Genomic DNA, 13,037 nt, shown 5'->3' on the forward strand with positions numbered 1-13,037 from the left:
GCAGAAATCTGAGTTGTACCCAGAGCTCTGTGCCCTGCTCAGCTCAGATTGATGGGGATCCCATGGAATGGGATATTTGGGGGGAAAACTCTTCATTGCTCAGGTTAAAACTCTGAAACCCAGTGTTTCTCTTCAGATTTTGATAAGGTTGTTAAACCTTGAGCATTTCTTTTAGAATTATGGGGGTTTTGGTAAAAAATGAAGGTTTAGGCCCTGTAGTTATGGTTTTAACAAAGGGATCCAGACATAAATTGGGTGAAAGTCAATTAACACTCACTAAAAGGTGATTTATCCTAAAGACCCCTGGGAAATGGCTTTGTTTATTCAATATTAAATAATAACACATGGGCTAGGCAGCCATGCCAGCTCATTATCCCCTCAGGGAGAACTTAATATTCCTCTTTCCCCTTTTCCTGATGGGAACAGTGAAGCCAAGTGAGGGGAAATGACTTGCCCTAGTTCCCTGTGTCCTGGCAAGAGCCAAGGATAAATGACCTGAAAAGCAAAAAACTTTCACCTTTTGTTTTTGCACATGAGTTAAGCAGAGAGAACCAGAGCTCATGGCTGATACCTGCATTTCCACTGGGAATGGTTGGCAGGGAAAATCGTGGGGCAGGTTACATAAATTCTGCAGGAAAAGAAATAAATTAATTTCATTAAATAGCCCCAGTTCAGATGTTTTTAGAGCCTGCAGGGGCAGAGTTCACATTCCCAGCGTGGGCAGCAGAGGGATGAAGGTGGAGACCTGAAATCAGGAAAATCACATTTTGGCTCTGTCTCATGTCTCATACTGGATGAAAACAGATTTCCTGCAGGGATATTTGGCTGTTTCCATGTTCCCCCTGGAGCAGCCCCAAGCTTTAGGAGCACCAGCCATAGGGATAACACCCAGCTCCAGGAAAAACCCCTGGAAAAGGGCTGTTCATCCAGGGAAATGCTCTAATTTGTGAATTTTGGGTGAGTTCAGATGGCTCCAAGTGCTGGGATTCCAACCAGCACTTGCTGAATAGGGCACTTTTCATGTTGTGTTTTTTTTTTTTATTCCCATCCTGGCACTCTGAATTTTCTTTTCTTGGGAGTTTCTGGGAAGAGGATAAGAATTAAAAATGAAAAGGGAGGGTTGTGTATCAGAGGGGAATCTCAGGTGTTTGGGAAGTCTGGGCCTCTCAAGTATCTCAGCCCATGGGGAAAGAGAGAGAGAAATTGGGATAAAAGGGAGGCTGTGTCCTCCAAAAATTCAAATTAGGGAATTAGGGTTTGCAGGGGAACAGTTGGAAAGCTGCTCATGAAGGAGGAGTTGGTTGACAGAGAAATTGGGAGTGCAGAGTTTGGTCAATATTTAAAAAAAAAAAAAAAAAGTCTGACTCATGTTCACAAATTAATAAAATTAAACTGCTGACATTATTTCCAGGAGCCTCCAGGGACTCACATGGAAAACTGCTATGAAAAGTTTATAAATGGTGGCATCAATTATTGATTTTATTCAAATGTGTGCCTGCAGAGCAGTGCTTGGAACAACCTGCTGCAGTGGAAGGAGCTGAGCTCCAACCCAAACCTCCCCAGGATTCTGAGATTTGGGGATCCAGCCACCAGAGATGAAACCAGCCTGCAGTTTGCCACATGTGGGATATCAACTGAGATTTTTTTGGGGATGCTGTGACTTTTCCTTGTGTCCTGGGAGTCCAAAATGATCACTGGGGCTGTGGGAGATGTGGCCTGCAGCCAGGGCTGTGTCACCCCAAGTGCTGTGACAGGGTGGGCAGGGTGAGGCTGGCTTTGCCTCCTGCTCTGAGCAGCTTTGGGCATCACAAAATTAATGTATATCAAGGTGTTAGTGTCCAAAAATTGATGGTGCAGGTGGGAAAATGGTGAAAAGCCAGCCTGGAGTGCAGCCCCCTCTGCTCACCCCTGCCCAATTTATCCCCCAGGGCAGCAGGATGTGGAGTTGGGGACCAGGCTCAGAGTTCTGCCAGTCTGGGGTGCAGCTTCTCCAGGGGAGGTGGCAGCCCCTGAAATCAGGTCTGAAATCAGCTCTGAAATCAGCCCTGAAATCATTTCTGAAATCATCCCTGAGATCAGTTCTGTGATCATTTCTGAGACCAGCTCTGAAATCAGCTCTGAAATAATTTCTGAAATCATCCCTAAGATCAGTTCTGAGATCATTTCTGAGATCAGCCCTGAGATCAGCTCTGGGATCAACTCTGAAATCAGCCCTGAAATAATTTCTGAAATAATTTCTGAGATCATTTTTGAGATCAGGCCTGGGATCAGGCCTGAAATCAGTTCTGGGATAATTTCTGAGATTAACCCTGAGATCTATCTGGGATCAGCCATGAAATGAGTTCTGGGATCATTTCTGAGATCAGCCCTGAGATCACTCTAGGATCAGCTCTGAAATCAGTTCTGAGATAATTTTTGAGATCACTCTGGGATCATTTTTGAGATCACTCTGGGATCAGCTCTGAGATCAGTTCTGAGATCATTTCTGAGATCATTTTTGAGATCACTCTGGGATCAGCTCTGAGATCAGTTCTGAGATCATTTCTGAGATCATTTTTGAGATCAGCTCTGAGATCAGCCCTGGGATCAGCTCTGAAATCAGTTGTGAGATATTTTTTGAGATGACTCTGGGTTCAGCTCTGAGATGAGCCCAGCTCGTGCTTTCCTTGCTCTGACTCAGAGCTGTGGGTAAATGTGAGAACACTCTGCAGCACGGCTCCTCTGATGGGAACACTCCCTCTTTCACACACTTCAGAGCAGATTTAAAAAAAATAACATTTAAAGGAGCAGAACATGAGCAACAACCAAGGAATTTATTCGCCCATGTGCTTCCCACCTCTCTCACACCTCTGTTCTCCTGAAGCTTTGCCCGTGGTGCAGATCTGGGTGGAGTGGAGGGAAAAAAGGAGATTTTCTTCATGAGAATCTCTGGCTTTTCACATGGGGTGGCTGCACTTCCACACTTTGCTCAGTGAGGGAGGAAGAAGCTTGGGGGGAGAGGCAAGAGAAAAAAAGCAGATAAATGTTTCTGAAGCAGCATCTGCTCAGAGGAAAAGGTTGTAGAGATCTTAGCTAAATACTCCTGGACATGTCTGTAAATGGAACTGGATTTTAGAGGGAAATTATCATGGGATTGAGGGAGAACACTGCAAAATAGGAATGGGGTGATGGAGAAAACCTGGGAAAGGAAAAACAGGGACCTCAAAAAACCTCATAGCTGCCTCAGCCCTGGTTAAAAACCAGCTCCAAAAGAGACTTTGGGTTCCTGCTGTTCCCCAAGAGGGGCTGGGGGTGTCTGGGCTGATATCAGATTCATATTTATGCAAATCCCCCCAGCAGTAGCATCTCTTTGCCAGCTGCCAGAGTGAATTGTTGTATTCTGCAGACCCCACATGTGAAACAAGGAAAGCAAGAGCAAAGACTCCCCAGACTAAAGGCAAACTGGCAGAAAGCAGCCCTGGTGTGGGCACAGGGGAAGGCTGGGCTCTGGTATCTGGGTGGGGCTGGTTTGGGGATTAGCTGAGCTCAGCCCCACAGTGACTCCAGGGCAGCAGCAGCTGATTCTGGGACCTGTGAGAACCAGCTGGGAGTGGCTCGGGCAGGAGGATCCCTCTGGAAAGCAGCACACCCCACTCCCCTGAGTCACACTGCTGGGAGCAAAGCTGAGCTGGCAGCCCCAGGCACCTGGGATCTCGTTTTGTCCCCAAAACTGAGCATGGGAATGGTCTATAGGAGCACCTGTGATGTCTTTATCCAAGGCTGTGGGAGCCTGGAGAAAAGGAGGCTCAGGGGGAATTTGTGGCTCTGCACAATTTCCTGACAGGAGGGGGGATTTAGGATCTGGGAACTGCGATAGGGGGAGAGGGAAAACTAACCTCAGGCTGGGTCAGGGTGGGCAGCAGCAGGAATTTCCCCATGGAAAGGGAGCTCAGTGATGGAGCTGCCCAGGGAGGGTTGGATCCCCATCCCTGGAGTGTCCAAGGAATTCCTGGATGTGGCACTGAGAGCTCTGGGCTGGGGATCACAGCTTGGGTTTGATGCTCTTGAAGGTCTTTTCCAACCTAAATGATTCTGGAATTCTGGGAAGTGCCACTTTTGGGTGTCACTGAGCCTGTGCTGACAGTGGGATAAGGGACAGAGCAGGCACTGGAAAGTTCTGTCAGAGCTTAGAGACACCAGTGAGAAAAAGGCCAGAGAAAAACAATAATTGGGAGTAAATGGGAATAAATAGGAAGGCTCAAGCTGCTGACACATGAAGGGAAATGGAAGTGGCACAAATTAGGCAGTGACTAATAGGAGACTGAAAACAGAAGGAGGGTCACACACCAACAAGGAAAGGAAAGCAATTAGAGGCACTGTTAAGAGAAATGGAACAACTAATTGAAGGAAAGTGTCAGCTGAATGTCAGGAAATAATTCCAAAGTGGAAGCTGCTCAGGGCTGTGGAACAAACTCAAAATGAGATTTCCTGAGCTGTTCAACCCTGAGTCAAACACTCAGAATCCACCAGTGACCTGGCAAGAGCCCAGACCTGAGCTGCTTCTCCCAGAGCCTCTGCTCTTGTCACAGTTGTTTTAAAAACAAAAATGATGTTAAAGTCCATAAAACACAGCTAAATTTCCACTCAGCCTTTGCCACAGGAATCCTTCATTCCTTGAAACTCCTGGTCAGGCACAGACCTTTGGTTCCATAAAACAGCCATGGAAAGATCTCCAACACTGATTGAACGTGTTTGCCTCCAACCTTTCCTTCTCCTGAGGTTCACAAAAAGCCAAACAACCTCAAAGTCTGATTTTATCTTTATTGTCCACCCTGGAAAGCTCAGTCATTTTCTGATTCATTTACTCCTTGGCCAGTGCCAGCTTGATCCCTGGAATTGTCTGTCTAGGAAGCTGCTGCCTGCTGGGATGGGTGCTCTGGTATTTTCCACTTGCCATTCCTTTCTCAAAATCCCCTTTGGGAATAGGAAAAGAGGTGAAATCACAACAAAACTTGTGGAATTCTGGGAATCACAGAATTGGTCATAAACTCCCAGCATGGGGAGTTTATGTTGATCTGGATTTTGATATAAACAGCACTTCCAGATCTTTGCTTCCAACCTTGATGAACACAGGAGTGCTCTGAAAATCTGGGCTGGTTCCTGAGGTGTGTTATCCACATTTCCCTGGCAGGAGAGGCTGATCAGGGAGGAACAGCCCAGATGTGCTGCAGATGTGGGCACACTCTTATCCACATTTTCATGGCAAGAGAGGCTGATCAGGGGAGGAACAGCCCAGATGTGCTGCAGATGTAGGCACACTCTTATCCACATTTCCCTGGCAGGAGAGGCTGATCAGAGAAGAAGAAGCCCAGATGTGCTGCAGATGTGGGCACACTCTGTTATCCACATTTCCCTGGCAGCAGGAGCTGCTGTTCATGGGAGGAACAGCCCAGATGTGCTGCAGATGTGGGCACTCTGTTATCCATATTTCCCTGGCAGCAGGAGAGGCTAATCAGGGGAGGAACAGCCCAGATGTGCTGCAGATGTGGGCACAGCTGCTGCCCTGCACTCAGCCAGGCTCTGCATGGACCCACCTTTGGCCTCAGCTCAGAAATTCTCACTCTGGACACTGAAGTTCTCCCCATCTCCTTCTCCTCTCCTCTCTCCCCTTTCCTCCTGGCATTGGAGCAGTGCTGGGAGCTCTGTTCCTGGAAAAGCCTCTCTGGAGTCTCCAGGGGCTGATTCCCAGCTGATGTGGGCACCAGCAGCACAGCTGGCTGCACTCTGTGTCCAGCTGCTCTGTTCCCATAACTCTGTGGATCTGCTCCAGAGCCACGTGCCCCCCTCTGCTGGCACTGGCTCCTGAAAAGAAAAATAAACACTGAATTTTCACTCTGCTGCATTTGTCTTGAATTCTGTGTCCCAGCAAGATGTCAGCTCTGTTCTTTCACACTGTGGGCATGAACTTCAGGAAAGGCTGGAGGGGAATTCCTGGGAATTGTGTCCAGGAAATGATGGTGGTGTGGTCACTGGAGCTTGAGGGGAGCCAGGCTCTGTCCTGAGCACAAACCATGGTGTTGAATGATGGAAATTGATAAATAGAGAGTTCTCCAGGGTAAATGCCCCCCCATTCCTCAGGAATCAACTAAAGCTGGCAGCATGGATCTGTGACACCTCTGGGATGTGCAGGGGGAGACTGTAGGGTCTCTAACCTGATCAAACACCCCCAAAATGCATTTATTTCATGAAATTATTGTCTTTTCTTTTAGCTTGGCTTATCCAATGCCTTGTGAGGGTGTCACTCCCCATGTCCCAGCTGTGCCACAATTCCAGGACACAGCACAGCAGCTCTGATCCTGCAGCTCCCAGAGACAAGGGTCAAAATTCCACAAGGCTCCGAATTCCTGAGTGTCCCAGCATCCCTGAACCTGCAGTGAAGCTCAGGGGAGGACTCAGCTGTGTTGAGCTGATTTATTCCTGAGTTTTCACCAGATAAATTGGTGATAGCAGCACTCACCTATGAGATCCTCATGGACCTTCAGCTGCTTTGCCTCCATCCCTTCCCTAAAAAAAAACTGAAGCCACAGTGCTGAACCTACTTCATCAATCCTGGCCCCTGGCCAGAACCTGAAAATGTGGCTGCTCAGTTATTTTGGGCTTGGAATCTCCTTTTGTGTCCTGCTTCCCCAGGAAAATCAGAGTCTCAGGAGCAAGAGAAACACAAAATGAAGTGGAACAGCTCTGCCTCATCTTGCTCATGGCAATGGCCCGACAAGTGATGCTTGCCCACAATGTTTTATCCAAATTGTGGATTCCAGACTCTGCCCCAGGAGTCCCCTGGAGCACAGGGACAGTCTCTGCTCAGGGTCACACCAGGATGTGTCTGAAATCCCTCAGCTGGAGTGGCAGAACAGGATTTTTATTAATGTGAGCAAGACAAGATTCTGTCCAAGATGTTCTCATAAAAACAAGAGTCTGCCCTGGGAACAAAGAGCCTCCTGAGAGGATGTTTTGGGTTTTTTTTTTCCAGCTCATTCAGCACCAAGGAGCTGCAAACAAGGAGGTGCTGCTGCCATGGAGGTGCTGACATTGTTCAACCCTTGGCACTGCAGCTCCAGCAGGTTCCTGATCCTTTAGGGATGGAGGTTTTGCTTGGAGAGGAACTTTGGTGCTGATGGACTCATGGAACACACAGAATGTCAGTGGATTTATTGTGAATAAATCCACAGGGATTTAAATCCATTGGGATATTCCATTGGGAATAAATTTCCTCAGGGAAATGTGGATTTATTGTCTGCACTGACACTCAGGGCACTGCAATAATAAAATATCTGCAATTTCTGTCTTGATTCAGTGTTGCAATGCCAATTTTTATTATTCTATTCTATTCTATTCTATTCTATTCTATTCTATTCTATTCTATTCTATTCTATTCTATTCTATTCTATTCTATTCTATTCTATTCTATTCTATTCTCTATTCTCTCTTCTCTTCTCTTCTCTTCTCTTCTCTTCTCTTCTCTTCTCTTCTCTTCTCTTCTCTTCTCTTCTCTTCTCTTCTCTTCTCTTCTCTATTCCATTCTCTGAGTTGAGAGAAGTCTAGTTAGGCAAATTCTGTCTGTCCAGACCATCATGGCTGATGGTGAAGGCATCACTTGTGAGCAGTTCATGGTCTGATGAAATTCTCTGCTGTGGTTTCCTGGGCTGGAGCAAGTTCAAGATGAGCAGAGGGATGGAGCAGCTCTGCTGGGAGAGCTGGGATTGTTCACCTGCACAGGAAAAGATTTGGGGTGACACAACTGTGACCTCAGTGCCTGAAGGAGCTGCAGGAAAGATGGGTTGAGTTGGTGACAGAGGGGATGAAAGCTCAGGAGTGGGGGAAGGGAGCAGTGGGGCCGTTCCAGGCAGTGCTGGTGATGCTGAGCCTGTGGATGGTGGGAATTGATGGGAATTTTGGGGCTTGGGCTGTGAATCCAGATGTTTGTGGTGTGGGTGTCCAGGTGTGGTCATGGATATCAGTTTGAGTGTGTCACCTTCATGTGGTGACATGGCTTTGGTATCTTTTAATGCCAACACACACAAATGATATATTCTAATTCTAATTCATGAGTTCTAATTCAGATTGAATCAAAAAAAACTCTGCCAGGATGAATTTTATTTGCATGGACTTTCTGTTCCTTCTCCTTTTAATGCCAAGACCTCCTGGATATTGCCCAAACCCATTTGAAATTGAAACAATTCTGCTTCATCACTGCATTACTTGGTCTCAGGACCTACAGAAGTTTCTGCTTTAAAGATGTGAAGGAATTTCTTCCTGACTTTTCCAAAGTCACACAGGCACACAAGTGGAAACGTGGCAGTTCTGCTGCTCCAGCAGTGACCCCACTCCTCAGCAATCCACCCCCAACCACTCCCTGACCCAGCTTTCCCACCTGGGCAGGGTGTTGATAAGGCAGAGGGCTGGGATGATGGATTGGAGGAGGTTTCCCTGTGGGATCACACCGTGCCATGATGGATTCCTGATGTCAGCAGGCTGTGGGAAAACCTGGAATCCCAAAAACCACGGCCAGGTCCTGCTGTGAGAGCAGCACAGATTGCCAGGATAACACCTGGAAAAGCTTCACCCTGGGCACAGAGCTGAGCTGCTGCTCTTTTCCTGCTGGGATTGGAGCTGCCAGAGCTCCCCTGCCTGCTCAGAGCTTCCAGGGCTGCTGCTGGTTTTTTTTTTTTTAAGAGGTTGATAAGGCTGGGCTGGGGCTCAGGGGGTGCCTGGAGCTGCTGGGACATTCCAGGGCTGGAATTGGGCTCTGCTGGGTACAAACTGTGATGGCTCCTGGCAGGAAAAGCTCCCTGGGAAAGGTCAAGCCAGATTTCACACCGTGGATGAGGCTTGGGATGTTCCAAACCCCTTATCCCAAAGTTTTGTGAAATTCCTCGAGCTCCTTTGTGATGTTTCCTCTCCCAGACCACCTGATGCACATTTCTGACCCTCTGAAGGTTTGGGAGCTCTCTTGGAGACAATTTGGTTGTTCCTGTCTGAAGAAGTCAAAGTGAGCGTACAAACCACAAGGATAAACATTAGATTGCATCCCTGTGCTCTGCTTTTGGTGTAATTCCATCATTTTTTCAGCAGGAAACACACTGGGTGCTCTGATTAATGTAATATATGGAGCCAGGATTTTGCATTTTGGGGTTTGCCCAAAGAGAGAGATTCAAGGAAGCTGGAGCAGTGACAGCTTCCACAGGGATTATACAAAAAGATGGATTTGCCCTGTGATTCCCTGGGGTTCCTCCAAGCCAAACAAACATTTCTTTGCTGAGAGTTTCCCATTCCTCCCTCTGACACCAGAACTCTTCAGGGGAGACAAATTCCCTGGAGCTGTTTGATGACCCCAAGGGGTCAGGAGATCCCTCCTGTCCCATCCAGTTGGCATCACCCTGGGGGAATTTGGAGAAAAGGAATAGAAACCCCAGTTTGCTCCTGTGTGCTGCTGAGGGAGCTCTGCTGGTCATTAAAGGGCAGCTGCTGCTGAATTCCAGTTTTATTTCCTGGGAAACCAAGTGAGCCAACAGGGCAGAGCTGGAAGGGTTTGGGATGGAATTTCCTCACTGCTTCACATCCTGTGGAGCACACAGAGAGAATCTGGGAAATGGGAATTGCTCTGCTACTGATTTCCTGCATCATCTTCCCATATTTCCTCTTCTCTTGCATTAAAAAAAATAAATTGCATTGATTCTGTTCCTCTGATTCTGCAGAGAGCAGGAGGACCAAGACCTCAAGATTTTTTTTTTTTTTTGTCTTCGAAGTCCTGCAGATGGATAGAAATTTAAATCCATGTGTCAGACACTGAACCTGGTGCCAAACAAAGGGATGGAGCTGGGAGAGGTCATCACAAAATTATGTCTCACTCTGGGTTGTGCCAGAAATTCCCTTTGGTTCTCTTTCTGTTTACGTCAGAAAGAATCTTCAGCCTTTCTCACCAGCCTGGGGAGCTCCCAAAAACCCTGGGATGGGGCTGATGCTGTCCAGGGCCTTGGCCAAACGTGCTGTACAAAATCCTGGAGCTTCCCACACGTTCCAAGCACCTCCAGATGAATTTAAGATGTTCAGGGTCGAGGAGACGTGGAGAAAATGTGAATAAAGCATGGATGGTGTCCTGGAACAGCAGTGGAACATCCATCCTGCACGAGGAGCTCCAAATTCCATTTGTATTCCCAGATGGCACCACCAAAGGAGGAGGAAAATTCCAGAAGCTCCTCATGGTTTCAGCTTTAAAAACCCCTGACCTCCCATTCCCACCTAGCCTGGAAAAACAGGAATATGATGTCCTTGACACTGGATTGGAATTTTGATTTCTTTTTTTTTTATCATCTGAAATGTTACCAAGTCTTGTCTTCTCTTCTTCTGATCAACCTTCAGATGAAAAAAAAAAAAAAAAAGGGAGAATTCCAGAAAAAACCTCCCAGCAGAAAGAAAGGGCATAAATAAAAATGTCAGGGAGGTTTTTATAGAGCTGACCAAACTTTTACATCCATGGAAAGTGTAAAAAGTTTTCCCCGTTTTCTGCACACCTGCAACAGGAGGAAAAGTCTTTTTTTCTGTGTTTTGTTTGTTGCTTTTTTTTTTTTTTTCCCCACAAAGTTGTTTCCATCTCCTTTAAATTAAGTTTTGGACAGAAGAGATCAGCACTAAAAATCTTTATGTATTTGTCAGTCTTATCATAACCAGGAATCAGTAAATGCCTTTTAAATCTTGCCTGTATGTAGAAAACAAAACTATTTTTTTCCATATATTTTCCAGATTTATCTTAGTGCTACAGTTCAAATTTTGTGTTTAAAGTCAAAAAATCCCCAGTTTTTTTGGATTTACCTTTCAGAATATAAAATATTCCTCCTGGCCCTTAGAAACCCATTGGTTTTGCTTTTCTTGTAGCAAACAGGAAGAGATTCCACCCCTGTCATAACTGAGCTTGTTTTTTTTTTTCCATTAAGTGCTTTGTCACCTTAGGAAAAGCAGAGACACATCCAAAATGTCCTTTCCACACATTTTTTAACACCTGATTTTCCTCATTACCTGTAAATTCAGACCCCAGTTAGGATTTCCAGGAATTCTCTGAGCTGCAACTCCGAAATATTGTAAGATTTAAAACACTAGGAGCAATTTCTCATTGCCCTGAACTCTTCCCAGTGCTCACAAACACAAACTTTCCCTGGATGCAGGAGGAGGATTCCCTTCCCTGGATGCAGGATGTGGATTTCGTGTTGTTTTCCTGTTAAAACACTTTGGGATTCTTCATTCCCTACATGGTCAGATATTCAGACAATTCCCTGCTTGGAGCTCTGCCAGCTGATGGCCCAATCCTTCCTCAGGGCTGTGTTTTCCATGCCCTGAGGATGCAAATCCACCAGGATCAGCTGGATTTTTTTAGCCCTCTGGGATTTTAGGGATGTGTTGGAGAATGGCTGGGAAGGAATTTCTGCTGCCTGACAGGGAGGTGTAACAGGAGCTGGGAGGAATCACTTTTCCCAGGGAACACAGGGTTCATCCACGTGGAATTCCCAGAATAGCAGCTCTGGGACAGCCAAAATTTGAATGTCCTGTAATCCCAAATTCATAATTAAACAGCTCTTGTCAATATTGCAAAAATTCCTCTAATTGCACATTGTTTCTTACCTCTCATTCCACCTTTTCCCTTTCTGCATCCATGGGAACATTTATCCTCACAATCCCCTCTTTGAGCTCACACATCCCATCCTGGTGTGCTGGAAAATCAACTTTTAATGTGAGAGGGAGAAATTCCTCCCAAAACAATAAATAAAGAGCTGCTCCTCTCTGGCAAGCAGGTGACAACATTTTTGCAGCAGCCATTTCATTTCTTCCCCCTTTGTTTTTTTTTCCACCTCATTAACATGGTTTGAAGTTAATTACAATATTCCAGAGCCTGTTGTCAGCAAAGCTTTAACTCGGTGCAGCCTCTGGTCCATTCTAAGGCAAATTTTCTTTTCTCTCCTGAAGCACTGCAGGGATATTAAAAATTTTTAAAAAAAATCTCCAGTGCATTTAAATTTTCTGAGAGGTTTTCCCTGGGGAATTGAGGGGTTCATTAACAGCCACAGCAATCACCCCATTTATCCCTCCAGATCCAACCCCTGCAGCTCCACAACAATAAAACAAATGTTCACCCTGAGGAAGATTCCTGATTTTTCTTGGATCTCGTGTCTTCTTCCAGGAAAGGCCCTTCAGGCTGCCATTTTTAGCTCTCTGCTCTCCTGAGCTACAGGATAAAAAGGGATTTTAATCAATATCTCCCAACTTTTCACAGCCTGGAGCAAAGAGAGCTGCAGAGGTGTGGTTTGTGAATTTGGGTGCAGGCAGAGATTTGCTGAATTAAGGAATTAAAATGTGCAAAAGTGGATGAATAAGCCAGGAAAATCCAAATCTACAGAGGAGGGAGCCCCAGGATTTCCCCTGCTCCTGTGGGCAGAGAGGATGGTCTGATGCCTCCAGCATTCCTCTGCCTTGGCTGTGCATCCATAACATCTCTGGTGGCCCAGGAGCAGGAATTTGGGGATTAAAGGAACATTTCCTGTGGAAGGGACACCCAGCCTGGATCACAGATCCCTCTGCCCCCCAGAGCTGAAACCTGGGGCTGTTGGAGGGCTCATATTCAAATTCCTGTCTCATTTTGATGGTGTCCCACAGAGGGCTCCAGGCAGGAATATTTGGTGTCTTCCCCCAGCTCTGAGCCCTGCACAAATTTGGGAAGATTTTATCTCCAGAGAAACATCAAACAGCAGAGGGCTGGGCCAGACACTGCAATTCCTCCCCCCACAGCAAAATTCCTGTGAACTGGGGTCTCCCACATCCCCCACAAAAGCTGCTGACTTAATTTATACAACAACAGCAGCCCAGACTGTGAGGACTGGGTAATTAATGAGCTTTAAATCTTTGGGGAAAGGAAAGAGTGGGTGGCTTGGCTGCTGGTGGCAGTGCTGGTCCCACTCTGCTCTGGAGGAGGATTTGTTACACTTGGCACCAAATTCCAGAGAGATGCAGCC

The sequence above is a fragment of the Erithacus rubecula genome (assembly GCF_903797595.1).
Source record: "Erithacus rubecula genome assembly, chromosome: 16".
In the NCBI taxonomy this organism is placed as follows: Eukaryota; Metazoa; Chordata; class Aves; order Passeriformes; family Muscicapidae; genus Erithacus; species Erithacus rubecula.